Raw genomic sequence first — 15,822 nt, forward strand, 5'->3', positions numbered from 1 at the left:
TAGAAGAGAATGGGCATTCTGAATTTTTGGAATTGCATAGGTGGTGAGAGGCAAGGCAACATTAGGATCAACCCAGAGACCTGAAGCACGATCAACATTGTAGATGGACACATTCCGGGAGAAGGCTGAGATATAGTGGCAAAATCTATGTCCGGGCAAGGAAAAAGATATGGATGTGCCAGATCTCAGAGGTCCCCAAAAAAAAACCCGAAGAACCACTGGCCTAATGTTTGCAGGGCTTGTAAAAAAGAAACAGTGGGCAAAACTCAAAGAAAGCATGAAATGATGGAAAGCCGAGACCAGTTTAATAATGTGGTATAATTAAGGTTATGAGCAACATTTATAATTCTTTCTATTTCAAAAAATACCGTACAGTTTAAATTATTAGAGTTTTAAAAGAGTGTATAACAACATTCTCAACACCCAATATAAGTAGTTGCTTCATTCATTATTCTCATTTACCTGAATATTTGATGCTTTGATTAGGATTTTCATGAAGCCACCGAATAAACTGATCTTGTTTATAAGCATAAAAATTGAATAGTCTAAAATATAATTGATTCCCTGGACACAATAAAATGCTTCTATGGCAGGAAGATCCTAGTGCTAATCAAACAATTGTACTACAAGAAGAGGGGAGATAAACAAAAGGGTCCAGAGGGGCAATTTTTTCACTCAGAGGGTGCTGAGTATCTGGAAGGAGTGGCCTGAGGCAGTAATGGGGTGGATACAATTTTGTCTTTTAAAAAGCGTTTAGATAGTTGCATGGGTAAGATGGGTGTAGAGAGATATGGGCCAAATGCATTTGGGACTAGCTTAGTGGTAAAAACTTAGTGGGCGGCATGGACAAGTTGGGCCGAAGGGCCTGTTTCCATGCTGTAAACCTCTGACTCTACCCAAACACCTGCCACAAAACATGAATAATATGATTATGTAGTGGCATCATTATCATTATCGTACTGTAAGGAAATGTAACTTAAAAGTTATGAGGACTGGACCCTTAACCTTCAAGGTAAGGTATCCCGAAGGAAAAAGATAATGGAAGGTGAAATAGTAGTACTGATAAGGGAAGACATTCTAGTGTTGAAAAGAGTAACAAGGAAATGGCGGCACAGCGGTTAGCACTGCTGCCTTACAATGCCAGGCAGCCAGGTTCAATTCTGGCCTCTGGTGACTGTTTGCGTGAAGTTCTCCCATGTTTGCAAGCATGGGTTTTCTCTAGGTATTCCAGATTCCACGTACACTCCAGAGATAGGCTGATTGGTAAATTGTCCCTTAGTGCCGGGGGCTTAAAAGGGCAAATTCATGGGATATCAGGGATAGGGCCTGGGTGGGATAACTGTCAACACGGGCTTGATAGGCCAAATAACCTCCACCTGCACTATCGGGATTCTATGATTAAAGTTTTGTTTAATTATACATTTAAATGACAAGGTGTGCCTCAGGATATAAAACAAATGACTATAAATAAATGACTTAAGAGTCTTCCCAAGAGGGAACAAATCACTTATGCAAATGACACACTGATACTGGGTTGGAGAGGTTTTTTAGTCAGTCATGTTCTCATATATTTCATCTTTGGGAAAAAACTCAAAAGCAGTGTTTGTGTTCACTTCAGTGGAACCAATGCCTGCAGATTCAACTGCAGTAAAATACACCAAAAAATAGTTTAATGACGTAGTAATATACTCATCGTTTGAATATTGCAAAAAATATAAATGCTGAAAACATTTCCAATACTAGTATAACTGAAAAGTAAGACTTAACTTTTCAGCACAAACATCCTAGATTCCTATTTTTAAAATAACAGATAACATCTACACTATCCGACATTGTTAAGTTTTTGAAGCACATCAACTTGAAGAAGCTAATCTACTCGCTGTACTGACTATCCTTCATGCTCAACTTTACCTGACTTATGAACTGTAGTCTCCAGCGTGCAAGTCACTTGTGAATCTCCTTTCAGTCGTGGCACAAGTGCATATTGTTGTGACTTGCCTAGGAAAACCTTCCCATAGTTCAAAATATAGGCATTAATACAAATGAAGTCATAAACTGAGAAAAAGTATTACACTGTGGTGCAAATCTGGTAGGAAGGGATAATAAGTGCATAATTTCTATGACAAGTGCTTGGAAAGTAAGTAATTTTTTTTTCAGATTTGTTTTCTTGTGCCTACTGACCAGCAGTTTGTCATGTACAGCTGTCAGCATCATTTTACTTCTTCACAGATACTACTACTCCAGACATCTGGGCTCCAGCCAAATTTCTGCTGTGGCATCTCCTTTCAGCTCATGTAGATTCAAAACAGCCAACAGCTGTCACTACAGGCCACGCTATAACTTACAAACAGCTCCTAAGTTTGTCTTGGTGTTTTTGTCCAAGATCCTGCACTGTTTGTGAACACATCTTACAACAGTGTCTGACTGTCACTATTGTAAGTGGATGGCTGTTCTGCAAAGTAAAAATACTACATTTCACACTAGAACACAAGACTATTTTACAACTCTTATCTAACACACTCTTTTACAGCCTAAATCCAATCATTAAGGTAATATGCTAGCTGGAAAGGAAAAAAAAACCTGCTTTGATTGCTAGTTAAATGAAACTATTTGTGGCAAGAAAACAGCTAAGAATTGTCTAAGCGAGTAAAGGATTATTTTCAGTTCTAACTAATTCAGCAGCTTTAATTCTGAAAGAAATAAGAACATAAGAAATAGGAGCAGGAGTAGGCCATCTAGCCCTTCGAGCCTGCCCCGCCATTCAATAAGATCATGGCTGATCTGTCATGGCTCAGTTCCACATTCCCGCCCTCTCCCCATAACCCTTAATCCCCTCTCTTATCAAAAACCCATCAACCCGCTTCTTAAAAATATTTAGCGAGGTAGCCTCCACCACTTAACGGGCAGAGAATTCCAGAGATTCACCACCCTTTGAGTGAAGAAATTCTTCCTCAACTCCGTTCTAAACCGCCCCCCCTTTATCTTGAGGCTGTGCCCCCTAGTCCTACTGTCCTTTGAGCGGGAAGAGCCTCTCCACCTCTATCCTATCCATCCCATTCATCATCTTATACGTCTCAATGAGATCTCCCCTCATTCTTCTAAACTCTAACGAGTACAAGCCTAGTTTATTCAGCCTCTCCTCATAGCTCAACCCCGGCATCAGCCTAGTAAACCTCCTCTGCACTCCCTCCAAGGCCAGAATATCCTTGCGTAAGTACGGCGCCCAAAACTGCACACAGTACTCCAGCTGCGGCCTCACCAATGCCCTATACAGCCGCAGCAAGACCTCCCTACTTTTATATTCCATCCCCCTCACTATGAAGGCCAGCATCCCATTCGCCTTCCTGACCACCTGCTGCACCTGCCAGCTGGGTTTTTGCTACTCATGCACAAGGACCCCGAGGTCCCTCTGCACCGTCGCCTGCTGCAGTTTTTCACCATGTAAGTAATAATCCTTCCTACCATTATTCCTACCAAAGTGGACCACCTTGCACTTGCCAACATTAAATTCCATTTGCCAGTTCCTGGCCCATTCGCCCAGCCTATCTAGATCCTTCTGCAGACTCGAGAGAGATTCTTCCCGCTCAGAAAGGACAGCAGGACTAGAGGGCACAGCCTCGATAAGGGGGGTGCAGTTTAAATCGGAGTTGAGGAGGAACTTCTTCACTCAAAGGGTGGTGAATCTCTGGAATTCTCTGCCCGTTGAAGTGGTGGAGGCTACCTCACTAAATATATTTAAGTCACGGGTAGATAGGTTTTTGGTAGGCAAGGGTTATGGGGAGAAAGTGGGAAAGTGAGAAACTATTTCCTCAGCAACAGTTGAGCGTAACCTGCATATTAGAACTAGGCACTAAATCCAAGAGAAAATTGGAATTCTCTCCCTAAAAAAGCTGCTGAGAGTTTTTTACATTTCAAAGTTATGAAAAATGGCCCCAGATTGCCGAATGGTTGTACCCAGATGTGTGACGCCTCAGAAGCTCCCCCACGCTGACTAAGCAGGAACGATCCGGAAGTTTGGACTTCCAATGGGTGATTCCCTTGTGCCTGGAACCCTCCTAAACTGAGTTGAGAGTCAGAGACGTCAAACAGTTCTGACTCAATCATCAGAATAGTTAACATAGAACTTAAAAAAAGTCCTACCTTCAAGATAAAGTCAGAAGCACCCAAACTTGTTGCACCCTGTGTGCTTTGTGGACATGATGTGGAGATGCCGGCATTGCACTGGCGTAAGTACAGCAAGAAGTCTCACAAACCAGGCTTGTGCTACCAAATAAACCTGTTGGACTTTAACCTGGTGTTGAGAGACTTCTTACTGTGCTTTGTGGAGTACAGACTCCCTGACTGAATGAGCTGAAATTCACCTAATGGGGAGTGAGTAGCAGAAGGGTTAAAACCTGTTGTAGCTCCCTGGATGTCAACTTGTATGCTGTAAACTGCGGGTTTACAGAATTATTACATGGCTTGTTCACATTTGTTTAAAGGTGGTAACATTAGTCTACCTTGTGCAAATTATGTGCACAGTGATTTTCCTTGTTTAACTCAATAGCAGGGGAGCTGGAAAATGGTAGCTTCCATGGAAGCGCACAACCAGCAAGGTTGAGTCAGTGGGAGGGAAAGGGGTTGAACATGGAGAGCGTAGTCTGAAGGGCCTGGGTGTGGTGAGGACAACCAGTTAAGTAAGAAAATGAGGGTCTAAAGGGTACTGTCAGTACAATCCAAATGTGGGTCCATCTCAGGCTGTCAGCTGGCAGAGTCCTTACAGGGCTCTGACGTATCACCGCTGAGAGTGATCTCCAACAGCATCCTTCATATTGCACAGAAGGGAGGGCCAGCTTATCCTACAAATTCAGTTACACAGAATGGTGGGTATAACTTTGGACACTAACACAAGCGTTCAATAAAGAGTGAACCAAAAGAAGTGTTTCTTGTCCCCAATTCCTATGTAACTAACAACATATGCCAGACATGAGGCGTGCCAGTACAATGTACATTTAGATCTCGAACTAAGCATTTCTCAACAAATAATGATGATGCATGCACAAACCAATGTAACGTGAAATATTTACAACTGAAGTTTAATTTTTTAAAATCACCTATGCCACCTGGTGCTCTAAGTCTTATGCTGAGGGCAATCAAGTTGGTAGAGAAGTTGTGGCCATGATGCAGGGCCTCCTTGTTTGACCTGAAGGCTCTTTTATAGTTCACCCATAACTACAGCATTTTCAACTGACAGTGAACCTCACCACCGAAAAGCATTCTGTTGCGAACTCTCACATCTGCCATGCAAGCCATTGGCACTTTAGATTTTAATTGCAACCATGAGAGATTGGGTGTAAAGTAAGACAGCAGAAGGAACACACGTTTGAGCTTCCATCATAGGAAACTGATGCTGTTGACAATCAAAACCTTTCATAAAACCTCAATTAGGTCACCCTAAGCCTTCATCTTCCAAGAGAAAAGAAATCTAGCATGTCAATCCTTTCCTGATGTGCTGGTTCCCAAGGCTTTTTAAACTAACAATAGAAAAGATAACAAAAATATAGATAACAATAGAAAACAATCATAGTTGAAAATACCAACATTTATAATGTACATTTATATATAACCGGGCATCAAGGTGGCACAGTGGTTAGCACTGCTGCCTCACAGTGCCAGGGATCTGGGTTTGATTCCTGGTTTGGATCACTCATGTTCTCCCTGTGTCTGGTTTCCGCCACAATCTGAAAGACTGAGCTGTCTGAAAGTGCTGGTTAGGTACACCGGCCACGCTAAATTCTCCCTCAGTGTACCCAAACAGGTACCAGAGTGTGGCGACTTGGGGATTTTTACAGTAACTTCATTATAGTGTTAATGTAAGCCTAGCTTGTGACACTAATAATAAATAAATCTCCAAAAAAAATTTTAAGTTTCCAAAAGGACAGCCATTTTAAGTTATTGTTTCACAGGTTCCCTTTAATTTCAGAGCCTATCAACTTAAAAACTGCTTCAAGATTGAATAATGATCTCTTAAACAGTAGCCCCAAGTTATCTTTCCTATATCTTCCTCATGTTAATAACCTTTTGTAGCTTTTAACTTGTGCGAATGCTAACTGGCTTCTACTCGTATGCCTACTGTGCCATCTCGCACAGCATATACAGGTTTGATGTATGTAAAGTTGTTGTCAGTTTGCTTTGAAGAATAAACTCATATCATCTCTACATCACTCAGTCAGCCAAATGAGGGTGAGGAACTCCCTCAAGAAATATTTATGAATCTTTCAAGGTGGTAGGACAAGCTGCTATGGCAGTTAAGAAGTCAAATGGGACACATGACTTTGTAAATAGAGACAGTGAATACAAAACAAAGAAGTCATGTTGAACAATTACAAAGCTCTGGTCAAACTTCATTCAAGCACTGGGTACAATTTTGGGCATCATACTTTAGGAAGTATGTCAAGATCCTGAGAGAACACAGAGGTGGTTTTACCAGGATGATGCCATGTATGATAGGACTTCACATACAGAGAGAGACTGGAAAGAAAAGAAATGACTTGCATTTATGCAGTGTTTTTCTTGGCCACAGGATGTTTCAAAGATATTATAACCAGTGAAGCATTACTTTAGAGTTGCAATATTAGAAACACTGAAGTTAATTTCCACTTGGCAAGCTTGCACAAACAGCAATTGATCATCGTCTGTTTGTTTTCGTGATGTTGACTGGGGGATAAATATTATCCAGAACACTGGTTCTTCTTCAAAATGGTGCCGTAGGATCTTAAATGTCTGACTGAAAGGTCAGACAAAGTCTCACTTTAATGTCTCATTTGAAAGACTGCAACTCCAATAGTGCAGCACCTTCATAATTCTTCAGTGCAGTGAGAGTCTTGATTTTTTTGCTCAAATCCTACAAATGGTACTTGAACCCACAACGTTGTGATTCAGAGGTTGTTGAGCCATCACAGAAGTTGGGATTATTCTCTTTAGAGCAGAGAAAATCTAGGGGAGACTTAATGGAGGCATTCAAATGGATATGAGATTTTGATTGAGCAAGCAGGGAGAAACTATTTCTCCTGAGTTGGTAATCTGAGGACACAAATTTAATATAATTGACTATTATACTGGGGGGAAATGACTTCAGATAAAGGATGGTGGTATCAGTTTTCACTGGAATTTTTAAAAGGTAATTAGACATATATTTAAGAATTATGGGGAGAAAACCTGGATTTGAAACTACTCCTGTGCTAAAGAAGTTCTAAGATACTGAGATTGCTAAAATGATGAGTACTGGAGTTCCTACTTCTTGGGTACAGGATGTTTATTCTGAAAACGTAAGAGCAAGAGCAATTAACTCTTTTTAAATATCTAATTTTATGATTAATTTAAAAATGTTTTCAATTTATCTTGACAGTCAATTTACATTTTTGAATTTTAACATTTTTGGCAGTCCATACTTGGTGACAATGCATCAAATTAACAGACTGCTACTGGCAGAATCTCAGTTTATGAACAAGTATGTTATTTCTGTGGTTAATTATTCAAACTCTTTCATCCAAACAATAGCACATCATGCTCGCATGCAACAGGAAAATCCAGGTTTAGTGTAATTTTCTTTTGGGAATATAAATTTAAATTAAATGAAGGAGTACAACAACAAGCTTTTGAGGAAGTGTCTGACCCACAATCTGATGACAGTCTGCCATTGCCATGAGATTAGCAAATCCTAAAAAGTCCCAAACCAGAAAATACAGCAACAGTAATCAACTAAGAAAAACATGGCCAGATATACATCCCAGGACTCTCAGGCGACACCTGCATCTGGAATTCTCCATTCCCACTGGAGTAAATGGAGATTTATCTGAGTTCCAAATTCTCCCTTCTCACAGGCAGTGGTAGCACGGAGTGCTAGACCAGAGAATTTTGGACATGGTTTCCTAATGAATGAAGCTTTAACCATTCTAATGAATGACTGAATACTTCAAAGCTCACAAAGGTGTTAAACTTTATTTCACTTAAAACGTGAAAAGAAACAAGTTTACACAGCAACATGCAGCATTTACAGCAGGCATAAGAAATAGGAGCAGGAGTAGGCCATCTAGCCCCTCGAGCCCGCCCCGCCATTCAATAAGATCATGGCTGATCTGTTATGGCTCCGTTCCATATTCCCGCCCTCTCCCCATAACCCTTAATCCCTTTGCCTATCAAAAACCTATCAACCCGCGTCTTAAAAATATTGAGCGAGGCAGCCTCCACCACTTCAACGGGCAGAGAATTCCAGAGATTCACCACCCTTTGAGTGAAGAAGTTCCTCCTCAACTCCATTCTGAACCGCCCCCCCTTTATCCTGAGGCTGTGCCCTCTAGTCCTACTGTCCTTTGAGCGGGAAGAGCCTCTCCACCTCTATCCTATCCATCCCATTCAACATCTTATACGTCTCAATGAGATCTCCCCTCATTCTTCTAAACTCTAACGAGTACAAGCCTAGTTTACTCAGCCTCTCCTCATAGTTCAACCCCCTCAACTCTGGAATCAGCCTAGTAAACCTCCTCTGCACTCCCTCCAAGGCCAAAATATCCTTGCGTAAGTGCAGCGACCAAAACTGCACACAGTACTCCAGCTGCGGCCTCACCAGTGCCCTGTACAGCTGCAGCAAGACCTCCCTACTTTTATATTCAATCCCCCTCGCTATGAAGGCCAGCATCCCATTCGCCTTCCTGACCACCTGCTGCACCTGCAGGCTGGGTTTTTGCGACTCATGCACAAGGACCCCGAGGTCCCTCTGCACGGTCGCATGCTGCAGTTCTTCGCCACGTAAGTAATAGTCCTTCCTACCATTATTCCTATCAAAGTGGACAACCTCACATTTGCCAACATTAAATTCCATTTGCCAGTTCCTGGCCCATTCGCCCAGCCTATCTAGATCCTTCTGCAGTTAAAGGGTACCCCTATAATAGAGGAAGGTATACAGCCTTAACTTGTGTGAATTTTACCTGAATCATTGTATTTCAAGCAAGTCAAAACAGCCCATCTAACATAAACCACTCTGTACGGATATTAAATAGGGTTATGTTACACAATCCAGCTAGGGCTCAACCCTACACCTTTTGCTACAGTCAACATACAGTTTTGAAAAAAAATTCATCACTTCGGAGAAGCTACCACTTTTTTTTATTCCTGAGGGTATTTAAAAGACAGCACCAGATTGGGCAGTATGAATTTAAATCCAGTCTCCCCGCTTTAGTGGGTGGGGGTGGGGGGAGGAGAGGACACTACTAGTAAACCTAAAATCAGGAGTTATTCATCAAATTACTAGGCATTCTATAATACAGGAACAATATACAAATCAGCACTGCAGCTCGACCTAACATTTTCATAATCTTTTGTATCAAAAACACTTTGGGTGATTTCTTCTATTATCTATTGCCTAGACAATACTCCATAAACATAGGCAGTTTGGCTCAACAGTTCTACGCCAACATTCAGGTTCCACACAAGCCTCCATCCACCTCTATCAAAAACAGATCTGACTCCTGAACATTCTCATTTTCCCTTGAGTACTTTGGTGCTGGTTTTCTGGTTAGGACTACACATGTTTGTGCATTTGTAATTCACATAACATTCAAATTGAAATTTTAAGCAAGTTGTTGAGGCAAATAAAGGAACAGGAAATAATGTTTATCATAAGGTGAAGACAGAAAAGGTTAAATTACAACAGAAACAATGTTGCAAGACAAAAGGAGGTGATAATGGGGCACGTAAGGAAAGAAAAGATGGGTCCAGAAGAGGTGTGGACAGAGTCACAACCAATAGCTGCCGGCCCAAGAGGAAGAAATCACGACTTGATGATGTCAAACTCAATGCTGAGTTCAGAAGAGGAGGAAATGGAACAAATGTGATGAAGAGCACTGCCAAACAGGGCAATCATAGATTCTATCTCTTCATAAAGGAGACCATTTAGCTCATCGCGTCTGTACCGACCACAATCTCATCCAGGCCCTGTTCCTATAGCCCCACACCTTTACTTTGCTAATCCCCCTGACACTAGGGACAATTTAGCATGGCCAATCAACCCAACCCGCACATCTTTGGACTGTGGGAGGAAGCCAGGGCACCCGGAGGAAACCCACACAGACATGGGGAGGATGCGCAGACTCCTCACATCTGAGACTGGAATTGAACCTGGGTTCCCTGACACTGAGAGGCAGCAGTGCTAACCACTGTGCCACCGTGGTAACTTTCAGTTGAGGAAAATATCAGATGTATAGAAGCACTGAAAGGGAAGAGGCATTGTCAGAACAGATTCAACAAAAACAAAGCTAACGGAATTGAACAGTTCTTATAGGAAGTGGTCTGGGAGGTCTGGTCCATTTCCCACATTTTTGCTTCCATTCCTTCCTCTCCTTTGCAGAGCAATACAAAAGCAAGGACAAGATATTGGACGTGTTGACAGCCTTAAGATGGATATATCTCCAGGTCTAGATGAATTGTGCTCTAGGCTGCTGTGGGAGGCAAGGGAAGAGATCGCAGATACTCTGACCAAATTTTCAATTCCTCCCTGGCCACGGGGGAGATACCAGCAACTAGAGCAGAGCTAATGTGGTTCCGTTATTTAAGAAAGGTTGTAGAGATAAACCAGGAACCTATTGTGGTGGAGAAAAAAAATCATAAAGATGGACACCTGACATAAAATAGCTGCCTGGCACATGAAGGGTTAAAAGACATTAAGTGTGCACTGACTTTTAATGCAGACAACTACTTGAAATTTAAACATACAGGACAAACAGTTATTTGAATTAAACATACAGGGAACAAATACTGCAGGAGGCCAGGCACCTTAAAAATAAAGACAGTCCTGGGACAATGGAGTCTTATAGAGAGATTAGCCATGAATGGGAACGGGAATACATAAATGCAGGAAAACCAATTACTGTATGAATAGACCGAAATGAAGTAACTGATAAAGAGGAAATGTATCCATTCATGGAACAATGCAATATTAAAATGCTCATGTCTGTATCTGTCTAAAATGATGTGTTAAACGATGTTCACCTACTTGATTACAACAATGTGTTAATGATGTCCAGTTCATCTATTGTATGAAAGGTATAAGGACATACCGCTCCTATTGTATCATTGAGAGAAGGTAGCTGCCCAGTACTGCGGAGTGCCAGTGCCTTTTCTCCACGAAGCTTTGTTAAATAAAACTGTATTGTTGCACCCCCAGTCTGATGCCAAAGTGGTAATTTCCCACAATAATAGGCGTAGTTGGTGGGATCCTATTACTGATGAAATCAATTGGTCACGACTGGAACCAGGGTAGAGATGACTGAATCTGAGGAAGTCTGACAAGGTCAAGAATACAGCTTGCAAGGGGTTAAACTTAAGCGGTTAAACTTAAGGGGTATTTGTAGCAATAAGTATTGTTGTATACGGTATAGTGATAAGTACTAACTGCTGATAGTGAAAAGTAACAGTGACTTGTGCTGATTGACAAGAGGACAAGATAGTGCCTGTCTCTGAACCTCACCTTAGACCGGACGTTAAGAGGGGAAATCCCCCACGCTATGGTCAGGTATTGAAGTGGGAAAAGAGCACTTAGGATTGTGAAGCACAAGTGGCAGAGGTCAGTTAACATTAAACTCTGTAGTGGCGAACAAACACAGTTGTCATCTGATTGCATGAAAGTTTGTGAAGTTGGGAACTGTACTGTCAATGTTGTGAAAAGGAGCTTGATCAACTCTGACCTAAACCAGGCTCAGGTGGAGAAGCACGGTGCCAAGGTGGTAACAGTGGAAACCGTGAGAATAAATTGAAACCCTGAGACTGTAGTGAAACACGGTGCTAGAGTAGTAATAGTGGCCAGGGATAGTGAAGTCCCTGTAGTAGACAGCACACTCTACTAGGGAGTAATCGTGGCTGGGGGTAGTGAAGTCTGCGAAATGGCAGATAATGAAGTTAAATGGGATCTGCAGGTTCCCTCATTGAGGTTTACATGACAGACAGGAAACAATTAATGAAGAGATTGCAAAAGGATGGCTGGGATAGTTCTCAGACCTTAGAGCAGCAGAGAAAGTGGATAGATAAAGAAACGAGAAACAAGACAAAGAAGATAGGAGTAATGTTAATACATCAGTTAACTGGTCTAATTGAGCAAGTAGCCACCTCTACTAAGAAGTGGAGTGAAGATAAAACAGAGATTAAAAAATTAGAATCCCAAGTGAGGGAACTGAAGAAACAAAACCAGGTGTTAGAAGAGAAGAAATAGAGAGGGGAAACTGTTCCTCTACCTCCTTATGAGTCCACACAACAGAGACCAACCACTCCTCTAGAGGAGTGGGAAGCGTTAGAACACAACTTAGCGCCAGTGACCTGAGGGGGAACAGATGCCAAAGGCAAATTCTAAACCCTTCACCCCAGGTGAGAGACAGCAGATAATGGCTTTTCTGGGTAAATTAGAAGGCAAATACTAAAATCTGGGAAGAATTAGGCACAATCTGAGTAGGGCACCAATTACACCTGAGAGACGTACACCAGCTGGTCAGGGCAGCCTGTCCAGCAGATAAGTGGAGGCAGGTAGCAGGTGGGCCTGCTGCTCCTCCAGCACAGGATTATAGAGGGGAACAGTGGACATACGTAGTCGCCCTAACATCGGAGATAGATATCCAACAGGCACCCTTCACCCAGTTTAAAGCAGAGATTCAGAGGGTATTAGGGAATGCTCCCATTAATTGGAGCAGAATAACCACAACAAAACAGTTAAAAGGGGAAGGAGCTTCTGAATATGGGGAACAATTGTTCCAGGTATATCAAGAGTGCTCAGGGCAAGGGAACCAAGGTCGAGGAGATTGAGCATTCATCCAAGCTTTTAAGGATGGGCTCTCCAGCACTCACCAAGCCATCCTAAAAACGGGAGTGATTATGTCCCAAGATTACGATGAGTTGGCAGAGTGGGCTAGCGGCATACCAGGAGAAGAGGAATCCCAGGCAAGCACAAGGCTAGAAAAAGTAGCAGCTTAGTGTAATGGGAATGGAACAAAGTCTAAATGAGTTGCCACAATTGTGGATGGCAAGGGCACTTTCCGAGGGATTACGGCGCCCTACGAAAAGGGAACAGATTTGGGAACAGATTTGGGAACAGATTTGGGAACAGATTTGGGAACAGATTTGGGAACAGATTTGGGAACAGATTTGGGAACAGATTTGGGAACAGATTTGGGAACAGATTTGGGAAACCGTGCAGCCACTGTAATAAATATGAACACACAGAAGCAGGGTGTTGGGATAAGCATGGGAGACCCCCAACCCGATTCGTGACCACAGCAGAACTGGAGGGACCACAGGACCCCCGAGGTCAGCAAGATTGACGGTCTGTAGCCTCCATTCACAAGGGTAAGGAGGGAAGGAATATGTGTCAGCACTAGTAGGGGGCAGGCAATGTGAGATGCTAGTGGACACAGGAGCATTTACATCTGTCACCGACCTATCCTTACCCACTACAAATAAAATGATTTACCTGACCGGGATAGAAGGGAACAAAACACCCGACTACCTGAGCGAGACCACGTTAGTAGAAATAAATAATCTATATATACCAATGAGGTTTTGTGTGTGCAAGAATGACGAGGGTACAATAATGGGAAATGATTTAATGAAAGAATATGAGATTCTGACAGACTGTGGAAAGGGAGAATTAATCTGGCCAAGACAGGGCAGTCAGAGAACTAGAATAGGGAATCTCACACGTCACCTCAAAACCATTAAGGTGGCCACAGTCACCATCAGAAATTGGGAATTGGAGACAGGAGGTTTTGGAGCCATCTGTGCTCCCGTCCCCGGGATATAGGCTAAAACAAAGTTAGATACCGTTTTGACTAAAACAGACCCAATAAAGGTACTGAGACTGGAGCATAAGCCACACCGACAATACCGAACAAAACCAGAGGCAGAGGAAGCTGTAGTGGACACAGTTAAAGGGTTAGTGGAAAGGGGGATTCTGAGAGAAACCACAAGCACCACTAACTCCCCAGTATGGCCAGTGAGCAAGCCTGGCGGAAGGTATAGGCTCACGATAGATTACACCGGACTCAATAAAGTCACGTCCAAAATGCACCCCATTGTAGCAAGCCCTTCGACAATCCTGAATGGACTGTCACAGGAGCACAAAATACTCACAGTATTGGACATAGCCAACAGATTCTGGTCCTTACCATTGGATCCTGAATCCCAAGACAAGTTCACCTTTACAGTGGGAGACAAACATTACACTTGGACTCGTTTACCACAGGGATTCCACAACAGCCCTGCTATCTTCCATTGAGTAATGAGTGACATCCTGAACAGGGTAGAACTGCCAGAGGGTAGTATGATTCTACAATACCAGAGATACGGAGGTTAGCCTATGAAGAGAGATTGAATAGACTGGGTTTGTACTCGTTGGAGTTTAGAAGGCTGAGGGGGGATCTTATAGAGACATATAAGATAATGAAGGGGATAGATAGGGTAGAGGTAGAGATTCTTCCCGCTTAGAAAGGATAGCAGGACTAGAGGGCACCCGGGGGGTGGGGGGCAGTTTAGTTCGGAGTTGAGGAGGAACTTCTTCACTGAAAGGGTGGTGAATCTCTGGAATTCTCTGCCCTTTGAAGCGCTGGGGGCTACCTCGCTGAATATATTTAAGTCACGGGTAAATAGCTTTCTGACAGACAAGGGAATTAAGGGTTATGGGGAGAAAGCTGGAAGTGGAAATGATCCACTTCAGATCAGCCATAATCTTACTGAATAGCGGGGCAGGCTCAAGGGGCTAGATTGCCTACTCCTGCTCCTATTTCTCATGTTCTTATACAATATGTAGACGACACCCTAATAGCTTCGGAGTCCAAGTCAGGACATCAAGAAGCCTTATATTTAGTACTGAATGAATCAAAAGCCGCAGGGTTAAAGGTGAGCCCCAAAAAGACAAATCGGGAAAACACACGTCCTATACCTAAGACACCTAATATCCCAAGGATTTAAAGAAATGCCAACGGACCGAAAGAAGGCGATACAACACATGCCGTGACCTGTCATCGTAAGAGGGGTCAGAAAGGTGCTGGGATTATTCAACTACAGCCGGAGTTTCATCCCAGGGTTCGCAAAACTAGCAGAACCCATACAAAGACTAGTCAAAGGGGGAAAACCAGCTTTAGATCCCGTAGAATGGGGACCCGAGCAGGAAGGGGCTTACACTAAACTAAAAACAGAATTAATATCAGCCCCTGGACTAGGATTACCTGATTCTAATAAGGACTTTCACATCTATTGTAGAAATGAGGGAGGGTTCTGTTCTGTAGTGGTAACACAGGACCATGGTGACAGAAAGAGACCCATAGGGTATTATTCCACAGCAGAAGGGATGGCAGTCACCGGACTACCAAGGTGCATAGCAACCTTGGACTGCGCTGCCTGGGCCATTAAGGTTAGCGAGCCAGTAATCATGACAGGGAATATAATCCTTCACACAAAATACACGTTGGTGGAGATGCTGAACACGGGAAAACTAAGGTCAGTCTCAAACGTGAGGGGATTAAGGGTTATGGGGAGAGGGCGGGAATGTGGAACTGAGACACGACAGATCAGCCATGATCTTACTGAATGGCGGGGCAGGCTCGAAGGCCTACTCCTGCTCCTATTTCTTATGTTCTTACGTACCTCTAAGTAAGTCTGTGACAATAATAAGGGATACAGAGGGTAACCCAGCAGAAGGGATTTTAGACGTAGGAGAGCCACTCAATTATGAGGATGTAGATTGGACGAAGGAGAGGGTAGGATAAAGGATATACCCTTAATAACAGCTGAGGAGACCCTTTTTGT

General features: G+C 42.8%; 1 protein-coding gene across 2 annotated transcripts in view; it reads right to left on the reverse strand.

Annotated features, from left to right (window-relative positions):
- plekhg4 (pleckstrin homology domain containing, family G (with RhoGef domain) member 4) overlaps positions 1-15,822 on the reverse strand; it is a 203,975-nt gene that overhangs the window by 73,560 nt on the left and 114,593 nt on the right. The gene's annotated exons all lie outside the window — the stretch shown is intronic.

This window comes from Carcharhinus amblyrhynchos, chromosome 4, assembly GCF_965287045.1.
Source record: "Carcharhinus amblyrhynchos chromosome 4, sCarAmb.v2.hapA, whole genome shotgun sequence".
NCBI classification, from domain to species: Eukaryota; Metazoa; Chordata; class Chondrichthyes; order Carcharhiniformes; family Carcharhinidae; genus Carcharhinus; species Carcharhinus amblyrhynchos.